Source organism: Microtus pennsylvanicus, chromosome X (genome assembly GCF_037038515.1).
Source record: "Microtus pennsylvanicus isolate mMicPen1 chromosome X, mMicPen1.hap1, whole genome shotgun sequence".
Classification (NCBI taxonomy): Eukaryota; Metazoa; Chordata; class Mammalia; order Rodentia; family Cricetidae; genus Microtus; species Microtus pennsylvanicus.
Window position 1 is genome coordinate 101243589 of NC_134601.1, and position 12869 is coordinate 101256457.

Below are 12869 nucleotides of genomic sequence, written 5' to 3' on the forward strand. Positions count from 1 at the left end.
CAAGAAGGGTAAAAGACTTCTAAATCTTTTCTTCTTGGATTAGAGCTAAGGCAGTTAGGTTAAAGTGAAACAAAATACCAAGCACACAATGTAGCAAAGTCTCCATCTGCTTTCTACAGACTCGGCTTCCAAGCCTTCATATGGATTGCCCCTTCTGTACTCTCACCTCCAACCACCTTCCTCCCACTCTTTCTTCTCAATTCCTGTTCATCCTTTAAAATTTAGCAAAACCTTACTTTGAGAACCTATGGATTGGATTGGATCGAGTAGTTTCACTCCCTCCTGCATCTTGGATTTCTTCGTCATAGTGTTTATCAAAGATACAATTAACATTGAATAATAGTTTTCATACTATACTTTCTTTACTGTTGTGTTTTTTCTGTTGTAATTTCTGTGATAAAATGTTCAGACAAAGGCCAACAAAATCCCCAGTGCGGAAGGGACACCTTCCTTCAAGTACATAGACTATTGACCTTACCTTTGGCTGCCTGCATAAGACTCGACAAGACCATACTCATGGATATTCCAGTACGGATAGGAAGGAAGTTTTAATGGTCCAACCATAAATAAAAGGCTGTAAGCAGTCAATGATTGCTGAGGGAGAATTAGTTTTCTTCAGGAACAAGCTTCCCAATCCTAAGTAGTTAGCCCTAAACAAATTTGTAGAATGGGCACCATTGGTTGGACCTTGCAGTTTATGTGTATATGCATATGTTATATATCGTTATAGAAAAAGAAATCAGGAACTCAAGAGTTGATGGTGGAAAGAACATGGGAAGAGTTAGCGAAGGATACCGTAGTGTAGAAATGCTACAAATACAAATGTATTAATTTCAATTAATTTCAAAATCCTAAAGGAGAAAGGAATTATTCTGCTTCACTGTTGAAGCATATAGTCTATTGTAGAGGCTAAATGAAGGGACAGGACATTGAAGCAGCAGTCATAGTCAGGAAGCAGCAGGGATAGACACAAAGTACAGCTCAGGACTCATTCTCTGCTTACGGTAGTCCATGATCCCCAGCATGGAATGGAGCCATCACAAAGCGCAGATCCGCTCACCTCAACTAGCTTAATCAAGAAAATTCCACATAGAGCACACAGGGATCTAGCTTCCAGATGATTGCAGATGCTGTCAAGTTTACAATTAATACCAACCATCGTGACTCCGTATAAAGCCTAACAGGACAAAGGTATTTGACTTATACGAGTTTGTATTCCAAGTACCCGGCAAAGTACCTGATATACAGTAAGGATTCAACAAATCTTTGCTGAAGAAATAATGAAAGGGCTGGGACTATAGTCCAGCTGGTAGAGTACTTGCCTGGCATTTACAAGGCCCTGTGTTCAATCCTTAGCATCACAAAGAGATAAAAGAGCACTAGAAGAAAAGGAGGCAGAGGAGGAGAAGAAAAGGCAAAAGTAGGAGCAGAGAAATGGACACTTGTTAGACATAGACTTGCTAGGTGCCGTGTTGGCACTGCATTAAAAAGGGTTTTCATAAGGTGAGCTGTGTAATTCCAACTACACCTTAAAGAGGTGGGTGCCATTCTTTTGCTGGTTTTACACACAGAAATCTAAGGTTTCTGAGCTTGAGGAAGTTACCATTACACAGCTGGTCACATTTTCAGTCTCATGTGACTTCTTCCCTGTTCATTTCTGTCGCTTTTTCCTTCCTTTGCCATTCTATATCCACACGCATTCTTTCTTTGTGGATAAAATGCCCGGTATAAATGCTGGAGAGAAATAACTTGATTCTGGATACTCTTTGAGGACATTGCTTGCTGGGGAAGGCTGCCCACAGATCAGATCTTTGGAAAAGTGAAGAGCAGATCCGGTTGCCTTCCTCAGACCTTCAACATGCCTTGGAGGAAGCTGATGTATGGCAGGATCATCTCCACTGTCAGAGTCCAAAAGACTCTCGGTTCACTCTAATATATATGTTAATACTCTTCTCACTTTGGTTATTGGGTAACATTTTTAAATCTCAGAGTCTAAAACTTCCTTTTCAAAATGTCCATGTAAAAATCATAATATAATATTAAATATGGTCTCATAACTATTATTGAAAAGAAAATACACAAGCAGCAAATTGGCAGCATTTCAGTTATTTTCCAAATGTGACTCTGTCCTCCCACACTGATGCCACCTTGTGCTATCATCACAACGATCATGGTTTGGCAGTAACAAAGTAAATGCTCCATACCAAGTCGACTGCAGAAAGCTCTCACAGTGGCATTTGGAAACACATTAAATTATGCAGCTTGACTTCTTATCCCCTTCACACCCTCTGCATTTCCCTTTCGAATCGCTCAGAGGGAGGTGAAGTGGGAAGAAAACTAGCCCAAAGGAAAGAAAACGGAATTTTAGTGCCATTAGCCGACAATGTATAAAACCAAAGCGATTGTTCGTAATTCACATTCTAGTTTCCACACCTGCCTCTGTGTGTCTTTGTGTTATTTTGTTATGTTTAATTGTAATTTTGCATCTAAGAAGTGTTCTTGTAGTTAATCTCTCCTTTTGCTTGTTTTTGTATTCCTGCTGTTCTATTTGAGGCTTTAGCTCCAGCTAATTTTAGGCTTATTGGTGATGATTTGTGTTTTCCTTCTCTATAGAAGGACCATTGGCATTGAGTCAAGAGATCTGGACAGAAGGCTTGACTAAATCCTTATAACCTCATGTGCAAAATAAAAATAATGATAGCACCAGCTCTGCCAAAGGATAAAATGACATAAACAGACTGTGAATGCCTCTCAATTCAGAGATGTTTAATCCTCATAGAACTATTATTCTATATAATGGGGCATCTTGTCCAAACAATTCAAAGCCAGAAAAAAAAGATGAAAAAGTTCAGTTAAGTGTAAGAAATGTAAAATCATATAAACTTCTTCAAGAGTTGTAATTAACCCCTTGGTCTTTGCACTTTTAGAACTGAGAAGGAAGGCTTATTCTGTTTTCAAGGCTGTGGATTATGTTCTCCATAGCTATTACTTTTATATCAAAGCAGGTTGGGGAGAAAAGACACATATGAAACCTTATTTGCAATATGGAAATTAATTTGGAATTGAAACAGAAGTAAAAGAACTCTTTGATTCTGTGATTTAGCAATTGCAACTCAAATTTCCCTTTTAAGGATGGAAAATATCTAAATCACTCACTTAAGTAGGTTGCACAAATTTTTCATAAATTCTTGCAGTAGTAGGAATATTAGTACTGCTATTTCAAGAACTAGATGCCCTGTTTTGAGCAATGTTGCACATAATATCCACCCATAAATTCTAGTAACTTCCTGAACATCTACAATGCTTCCAGCTTATGGCAGTTCTCTGATATTTCTGCAAAATCTTCTAGGTTATAGTTTGTTAAAGCTGAAATCTCTGTATCTTTCAAAACTGATTCTCATGTGTCATGGTTTCCCATGCTTTCGACATTCTAGACTGTTCCATTTGCCAGCAAACATCCAGAGCCGGACACCATACTCTACTCCTGTTCCCAACATGGTGAGCTGGGTAGCATGGGTTTATTTGCCCTGGGAATGTGGGTGCTGTAGCTTTGCAGAACTGCATTGCAGCTCATTTTCCTTCAACAGGAAGCAAAACATTTTCATGTGCGTGTAACAAACCACCATGAATGAACTCAGGAACTGAGACTCTGGAGAGTCTTGCTAGAAATCACTGAAAATTTCTTATTGTCAGAGAGAAACCAGGGTGTCTAGTCAATCTAATTAGAATTCTGGGACTCCTTGACAGCATGAAACATGCCATGTTGGTACAAAAGCTAGAACATTAGTTGTTAAGCTCTTGTTGTTTCCAAATCTGTATTTACCCTGTCCTTGGCAAGCAGAGTATTCTGTATCTTCATCAGCTTTTTGAAGCAAGATAATTATCCCCATTTAATAGATAAAGGTCTCATTCATTTCTAAAATGGATAGGAAGCTAAGAAATCTGGCTTCTAACTACACACAGTCTCATCTTCTTGGATAATAAAGAACTGAAAAAATATTATGACAACTGCCTATTTCCCCCCAAAGGAAAAAATATAAACTGGAAATTACCTTAAAATTTCTTTTTTATTCCCCACATCTCCAAAGTCATACTATTAAACATTGTCATCTCAAGCTGATGGAGATGGGGAAAATTCCCAACTGGTTACTGTTTGTTTGCTTCTTCTTTTGTCTTCCTCCTCCTTTTAGTCCTCCGCCTCTTTGCCATTTTGGCCATTCTATAAATGGATCAAACGTAAATGCCAGGTTTCCATGAGTTTGTGTGCTCTTGTGAGCATTGAATATGCTACATGTGCTCACAGGTTCTCAGGTTACTCATAAATTTTATATGCTTAAAGATGTTGCTTAAAACAGTTGCCTCTAAAACCATTTCTACTTTTATAAAGTAGAAAACTTGTCTAATTTATAGTTTCCGACAGTCACTACACAATCGTAATAAATTAAGATGTTTAAGAATGCTTTCATAAGTTTACCAAATGTACAGGCAATAACAAAGGATAAGAAATGGGGACATTTCTAAACCTTGTAATGGTATTTTGTAGTTCTCTCAAGCAGAAATTCAGTTAAGTTCAATCATCCATGATGCTCAAAGCAGCATGTAGGAGAAATTTTCATTAGTTGTATTAGGTCACTCCTGTATATATTTAAAATAACAACTGCAACAGAAGGTCTAGCTAGAGCAATCAGGCAAGAGAAAGAAAGAAAGAGAATCCAAATTGCTACTGTTTGCCATGATATTATTTTATATGTAGGAAACCTCAGATCCCACCAAAAATCTCCTAGAAATCAGCATAAAATAATCAGTAGTGTGTGTGTGTGTGTGTGTGTGTGTGTGTGTGTAGGTGTGGGGATATGCATGAGCAGGCAATTGCATGGGTGTACGTATAATTCTCTGAAGAATCAATAAAAGAAATACTATTTACAATAATTACCAAAATTAAAAATAATTTAACTGAAGAGGTGGATGATACATATAATGAATGCTGTAAAGTATTTATTATGCTTGGTACAGTAAAGCAAGCCTGGAATTCCAGTATGCCCAAAGCAGAAAAACAAAGATCTTGAGTTCAAGACCAGAATGAACGGCACAGCAATATTCTATCTCAGAATATGAAGGGCTGAGAATGTAGGTCAGTGGTATAACTCGTTTATTATGCACTAAGCTTTGACTTCTATACTAATCATGATATAAAAAAATCTCAGAAAAGAAATGGAAGAGAATATAAAGAAATTGAAAGACACTCTGTGTTCACGGATTATAAGAATCAGTCCTGTTAAAATGTTCAAACTATTCAAAGCGATCAATCAAGAGATTGATGATTTCTTTCCACAGAACTAGAAAAAGCAATCCTAAAATTCATTGGGAACCATGAAAACCCCAAATAGACAGAGTCATCTTGAGTAATAACAAACAAACAAGAGGCATTCCAACACCTGACTTCAACATATACTACAAAACTAGAATAAAGTGGATAGTTTTTTTGCATAAAATAGGCATATAGACCAAGGGAACTAACAAGGAAGACAAGAAATGAGCCCATATTGTGAATGCCAACTGTTCTTAACAAAGGCACCAAAAGTAAAGATATTGGAAAGGTCAGCCTCTTCATGAAATGGTGCTGGAAAAACTGGATTTCCAGGAAACTGAAGTAGACTGAAACTTTATCCCTGCCACCTATCCTGTACAAGCATTGACTCAAAACAAATCAATGACCTACATATTGGACTCAAATGAGGCTGTGGAGAGGGATGAAGAAAAGTTTATTAATAAGTACAAAGTTACAATAAGATAGTAGAAAGAAGAATGGCTACAGGGAGAAATAATTTTTATTTAAAAAAATAAAAAAAGAATTTTGTTGTTTTTACCATAATTGACTTTTGAGGAAGTTCATTTTTTCCTTGAGTCCAATATTGTACAACATATTCATGCATCAAAACATAGCATGATAACTCACAAATCTGCATAATTCTATATTAACTAATTAATATTGGGTGTGGTGCTCACAGCTTTAATCAGAGCACACTGGAGGCAGAGGCAGGCAGATGTCTGTGAGTTGAAAGCTAGCCTGCTCTACACAGTGAGTTTCAGGTCAGAATCTGAAGAAAAGAAAACAATAACTATGATACAATATAAAACCCTCCTGATACAACAAAATTCTCTAAATTAAGTTTTAAGTGAAACACCCGATATGGATACTTGTGTGAAGTTTTTCATGTGTCCACATTTACCACAGGACACCAATGACACTTCGCAACATTCTTTTCAAATCTAGCTTGGTGAACTTTATTTGGGGTTACTCCAAAAACATGAGTGAGGAGTTACCTAGAGGTGCTTGGGCAACTTATAAGTGACTTCAACATGAAAGAAAGTAACTCCCATCTCCTCAGCTATTAACTACGTTTATGGCCTCAGGGAGGAGGGGGACCTCCTACTTCTAACCTCCTTTCCCTGTCAGAATGTAAACGGGCCCAATCATGTGAGGGTCTCATATGGCTAAATTACAGCTTTTCTGATTTCAAGATGACAGTAGCCATATTGCGCCTGAAGGACAGAGTTCCATAATACCTTAGGTTCATTTTTAGACTCAAGTATCTAAGTCCTATTAGTTAATTTTCATTTATTTCTTAAACACTATGGCTGATTATTTTAGTGTTCATTATTCAAATCACCCTCTTTATATTCTACATATAGACTTTACATTACACACACATATAAGCTCATATACATGTGTGTGTGTGTGTGTGTGTGTGTATGGATAGATATCTAAAATCACAACCCATTTCATACTTAAAAACATTGCTTTGGAATACCAAATAAATTAAGTGAATTCAGTCTTGCTGAGAAAATGATATTTTCAAAGACAAATTGAAAAAAAAAAAAACTCAATCCATTCAGTAGCAGACACAGTGAAAATGTGAAAACTCGGTGTAAAGTCAAAGCAAGCAAGTGTGGACTTTGATATTATTATCTTCCCCAAATGGAAAGGTAAATGAAAAGTACAAGAACCTTAATTCTGGAGAGCAGTCTGGGAAACTGTAATTATATTAGCAACATCCAGCAGTGTTATCAACAGTGAGCAATTCCTCTCATCCCAACACAGCAGCTGACTTAGAAGATCACACCTTTCCAGCTCAGGGGATTTGTGACACTTAGGAATGTATGTGTAATTGGGTAAAAATAGTCATTACTTCAAGCTTTATTTTTATTTCTCTATCAAAAAGCCAAATTACTCCCAGATCTCATCCTGTTGCTCCAAGGTGACTATGGTTCAGTCTCTTCTGAGGGGCTGTAAGGCTTCAAGGTGACTGGGGCTCAGTCTCTTCTGAGGGGGTGTAAGGCAGAGATTTTCAGTACCAGACACTCAGGTGTTTTAGTATTCATGATGGAGACCTGTGATGACAGAAGGGTACCTGGATACATAGAGAGAGAATGGGTACTGGCTGGTTTTGTGTGTCAACTAGACCCGGGCTCGAGTCATCACAGAGGAAGGAACCTCAGTTGAGGAAATGCCTTCATGAGACCCAGCTGTAAGGCATTTTCTCAATTAGTGATCAAGGAGAGAGAGGGCCCAGCCCATGGTGGGTGGTGCTATCCCCAGGCTGTTAGTCCTGGGTTGTATAGGAAGACAGACTGAGCAAGCCATGGAGAGAAAGCCAGTAAGCGGAACCCCTCCATGGCCTCTGCATCAGCTCCTGTTTCCAGGTTTCTGCCCGGCTTGAGTTCCTGTCCTGACTTCTTTTGTTAATAAACAGCAATGTTGAAATGTAAGATGAATAAAACCTTTCTTTCCTTCCAAACTTGCTTTTGGACCTGGTACTTTGTCGCAGTAATAGAATGGGGGGGGGGAGAGAGAGAGAGAGAGAGAGAGAGAGAGAGAGAGAGAGAGAGAGAGAGAGAGAGAGAGAGAGAGAGAGAGTCAGTCCATGCAGACACATAAGAAGGCCAGAGGTAGATGTTGGATATATTCCTTTATTGATCTCTACCTTATTTTCTAGACAAGGTCACTGACTGAACCTGGAACTCTACTTTGTCTACATTTACTAGCTAAACAAGTTCCAGTGTCCCTCCAATCTGTACTGCCCCCAGCACTAGGGCTACAAGTAAAAGCCACCATGCCTGGCTGTTTTCATGGGTGCTGGGGTGCTGAAGCTGGGTCATCATGCTTATGTGGCAAGCACTTTATAATAATGAGCCACCTCCTCATCCTCCTGGATATCCTTGACTCCTTCACAAACCACCTGGAGATGCTCGAAGAGTCCCCATATCATCTCCTGACCAGACCTCTTTGCATCCAGCTTCTGCACATTTGTGTCCTCTTTGATGCTCCTACCAGACAATATTCCTAAACCAAAAATCATTTAATGTTTTTCAATGTCTTCTTATAGCTGATTGCTTAAAAGTCTTTTTAAAATTGAAAATGGGTTCTTCTCTCATACAACACATCCCAACCACAGTTTCTCCTCTCTCCACTCCTCCCAGCTCCCCCAGCACCTCCCCCTTTCCTCCCAGATTCACTTTTCCTCTTGTTTCCTATTCAGAAAACAGCAGGCCTTTGAGAGATAACAGTCAAACAGGAGACAACAAGATACAATAAGACAAGGCAAACATCGTCATATCAAGGCTGAACAAGGCAACCCATTAGGAAGAAAAGAGTGCCAAAAAGCAGGCAAAGAAGTCAGTGTTAGGAGTCCGATGAGAATACCAAGTTAATAGCCACAACCTGTATGTAGAGGACCTGGTGCAGACCCTTGCAGGCCCCATGTTTGCCAATTCAGTCCCTGTGAGCCCATATGAGTCCTTGGTTGATTCTGTGGACTGTTCTCCTGGTGTCCTCCATCCCCACTGACTCCTACAGTCTTTCTTACCCCCTCCTTCTTTGGGGTTCCTCTATCTCTAAGTCGAGGGACCTGATGGAGACCTCTAATTTAGACTGACTCTCCACACAGTGTCTGGCTGCGGGTCTCTGCATCCGCTCCCATCTACTGCCAGAGGAAGCCTCTCTGACAATGTCTAGATAAGGCACTGATCTATAAGAATAGCAGAATATTATTAGGAATCATTTAATTTAATTATTTAGACTAGTTGTGTTTGGTTCTACCTGTCTGGGCTATCCAGTCTCTAGGTCCTGGCCATCAGGACATTGTAGGACATGAACTCTTTCATTCTGTGTGCTTTATATAATATATATATATAATATCCACAAGGATATCATCATATATCCATGATGCGTAAAGCTATAAGTTAAATATTGTAATCTGAAATCCTCTTTTTCTCTTATTCTGCTCATTTGGTCACCAAAAATTATGGTTTCTAACTTTGAATATCTCACTGCATTATCCTGTCTTCTCTATCTTTCTACCTTAGTTGAGTCTTCATTATTTCTCTCTAACTTTCTTGTACCAGTCCACTAAAAGCTTTCAGGCTTTGAGTCTTTATCAACACTTGGAGACTTAATTTATCCATCTATATTTGTCTTTGCTCTGAAGAGTAAATGTGATCATTTCATGAAAAATTGGCAATAACATTCCCTTACTTTTCACACAGGATACATACTTCGTATTTGAACTGCCACATTTTCTCTGCTCTGTGCCGTGTCTTTTCTAGCGTCATTTCTGCTCCTTGTTTGGTTCTATTCTTCCTTGTAACTTGACCTTACTTAGGAGATGTAGCATCAAGGCTGCATCACTATCTCTGCCTGACAAGTGCTGCCCTGTCTCTTCTCAGCATCATCGTCTGTTCAGCCTTCAGTGATGCTGCCTAATATCACCCATTCCTAAATTTGGGTAACATTTCCATTTTTCTCCATATATCTTTCACAGTTATTAAGTACAAATTTTAAGTGTGATTTTCCCAAATGAAATACGGACATCTTGAAAGCAGACTACCTAGTGTTTAGCATAGTACCCAGTCAGAATGAGGTCTTCAAAAATAATTGCCAAATGCATGAACAAATAGCATGCAATTCTGTTTCTTCACATGCCTGTTCTTCGAGTTATTCATTGACTTACATACATGAGTATGCTTTATAAGATTATAAGGATCTCATGTATGGTATTGGCATTACTACATGCACATAAAGACATCTGATAGATATATTAGGCCTCATGACAGAGATTAAGAGGTATAATATGCTGTAATTAAGAGGCTACATTTATACCTTTATTCCTCCTTTCTCTTCATCCTTTGATGGATGTGCCTTTGGCTTATAGAGCAGAACAGTAATCATTTCTCAAGACATCACTTTCAGGTCCAGCCAAGGGCACCCATCAACAGAGTCCATCATTAGCTGTGGTTGACCAGAGCTCTAATTTGCCCATTATCACTGAACTCTTTTGTAAGAAAGAGTGTCTACGCAGTAACCTTGTCTGTCGCATAAGATTTAAAGGACTTTTTTTCTCTAAACCACCTATAGGTTTCAAGACATTTCTTTGTAATGTTTGGAAGCTCTAAATGAGATATAAATAATCACTGAGGAAGTGGTATTATAGAGACATAACACAAGAATAACAACTCAACGTGCCAAATCTTGCTCTTGATGAAACAATTAAAGCCAGAAAATTCAATGAGCATGGTGGTTTAAATGTTCAATTTATAGAGTTTTTAATGAAAAAGGACAAATATAGAGTTCATATACAAAACATAAGAATAAACTTAAGAGACAAAATTCATATGATAGCTCATGATTTCTAAAATTAACCAATTCAGCTTGTGTAATATTACTTGTAGGAATAGCTATGGATGTACATATATGCATACAATAACAATTAGTGAAAAGGGGTATGAATTTGAAGGAGAGCAGAGGGGTATATAGAAAGGTTTGGAGGAATGTATTTAAATTATAATCACATATTGTTTAAACTGATTTTTAGAAAGCTCATGATTTTGTCCAAATAGTGTAGTTTCCACCATTTTTATATATAGAAGACCTGAAATTTTATACTAATTTAGCAACAGTTCAAAAGTTGGTGCTTTCTAAAGGTTTTTCTGTGCCTTGCCATACTACATTTTACCACGAGGCTACACTTTACAAGCCATACTGTTCTCTATCTTGTTCCCCAAAGCCATTATAGTTCCTGACCAGGAACTATAGGAAGGAAGGAAGGAAGGAAGGAAGGAAGGAAGGAAGGAAGGAAGGAAGGAAGGAAGGAGGAAATAAACAGTGAGAGCCCAACAAGTTGACTCAGCAAGTAAAGACTCTTGTCACCAAGATTGACTAGTGAAGTTTGATTCCCAGGACCCACAGGGTGGAAAGAGAGAGCCAAACTTTTGCAAGTTGTCTGTTAACCTCCACATGTGCTTTGTGGCATATGTGCATGTGGACACACACATATAGACACCCACCAACACACACCCCATAAATGTAATAAAATAAAATAAAAGAGAAAGTACAAGGTGAATTTGTGAACTAAATGGTTAAATTTCACAGAAGAGGTAAAGAAATTTAGTATCATCATTCTAAAGATAGTGAACTAGAACCATGAGAGGCTGTGGTCAGAAAATCTGCATGAGTATGGTTGCTTCTGTGATCCAGAAATGTTATGTGGAAGTCTCCAGATAACCCTAATAAGGAAAGAGGGAAATAATGGATTTTAAAGTAGAGCTTTCGGGGAAGAAGAATAGGGCAAAGAATGTGAGAAATAGGCTTAGAAGCATCAATAAGAAGGAAGAAAGTTGCCACCTTCATGCCCAGGCTCAGTGCTACTGTAGAGAGTCCTGTAGATGAAGCAGTGACTCGGAGAGAATTCCAGACGGTGGTTGAAAGAAGGTGAAGCAAATGTTCACATTAGTGGATGACAGTACAGGAAAATTTGTAGATTGTTATCTGTGGCTCTCACAGAGCACATGCGAAAGAGTCCAGAAGTTGGGGAGGAGTGGTGGAAGGTTAAAGAAAAAGGTGGAGGCTTAGCTGTGTCTTTGACAATGTGGATTCTGGGGACTGGTGGAAGGTCTTGCCGTGATAAATGAGAGTAAGGATAAGAGGCAATTCGAGATTAGACATTATGTCTGCAGAGCAGATAGTAATGGAGATACTATTGGTTTGGAGGGGCTGAGAGATTTTCAGTGGATCTTTTTCACATCCATTTACAATGACGAGAGGTTTGGGGAAGGGTACACATGTCTAGTTACTAGAAATATGGGTAAGGGCCATCATGCGTAACCTCACCATTGTTCTTGACTTCTGACCTAACATATGTGCATCCCTTGGGAATGCCTGACTAGTTAAGGAACATAGGCATTTTCTAAGGTTCAGGAATTACTGATAAACTCCCTACTGCCAAATATGTGACAAAAACAGTGAATAAATTTTTAAGGGAGGCAAAAGCTGCCAGAACTGAGTTTGATGCTCTTTCTCTAGGACGAAGAGTGCTGGAGCTGAGTTTGATGTTCTAAGATAGTGAGTGCTAGAGCTGAGTTTGATGCTCCTTCTTTAAGATGATGAGTGTGAGAGCTGAGTTTGATGCTCTTTCTCTAGGATGATGAGTTCCAAGCTGGGTTTGGTATTCTTTCTCTAAGATGATGAATGTCAGAGCTGAGTTTGATGCTCCTTCTCTAAGATGATGAGTGCCAGAGCTGACTTCGGTGCTCTTTCTCTAAGTTGATGAATACAAGTTCTGCATTTCTTTGATGCTGCTCAAAAACACTTGTGCTGTCACCACCAGGGACTTTGATGCTCTTCTCGTGCTCTGACATCCTGACATCTGGACTTGTACTCTTCTGAGGCAGCAAATTGAAACAGCAGTCAAATTCTCCTCTGAAAAGAAAAAGGACAGGGATGATACAGAACATTTTGATGCCACTCATTTCATTAGAGATGAATGTTCTCTCTTGTGTTTTCAAACTCAGGGTCATTAGTTTAATGTTTTCAT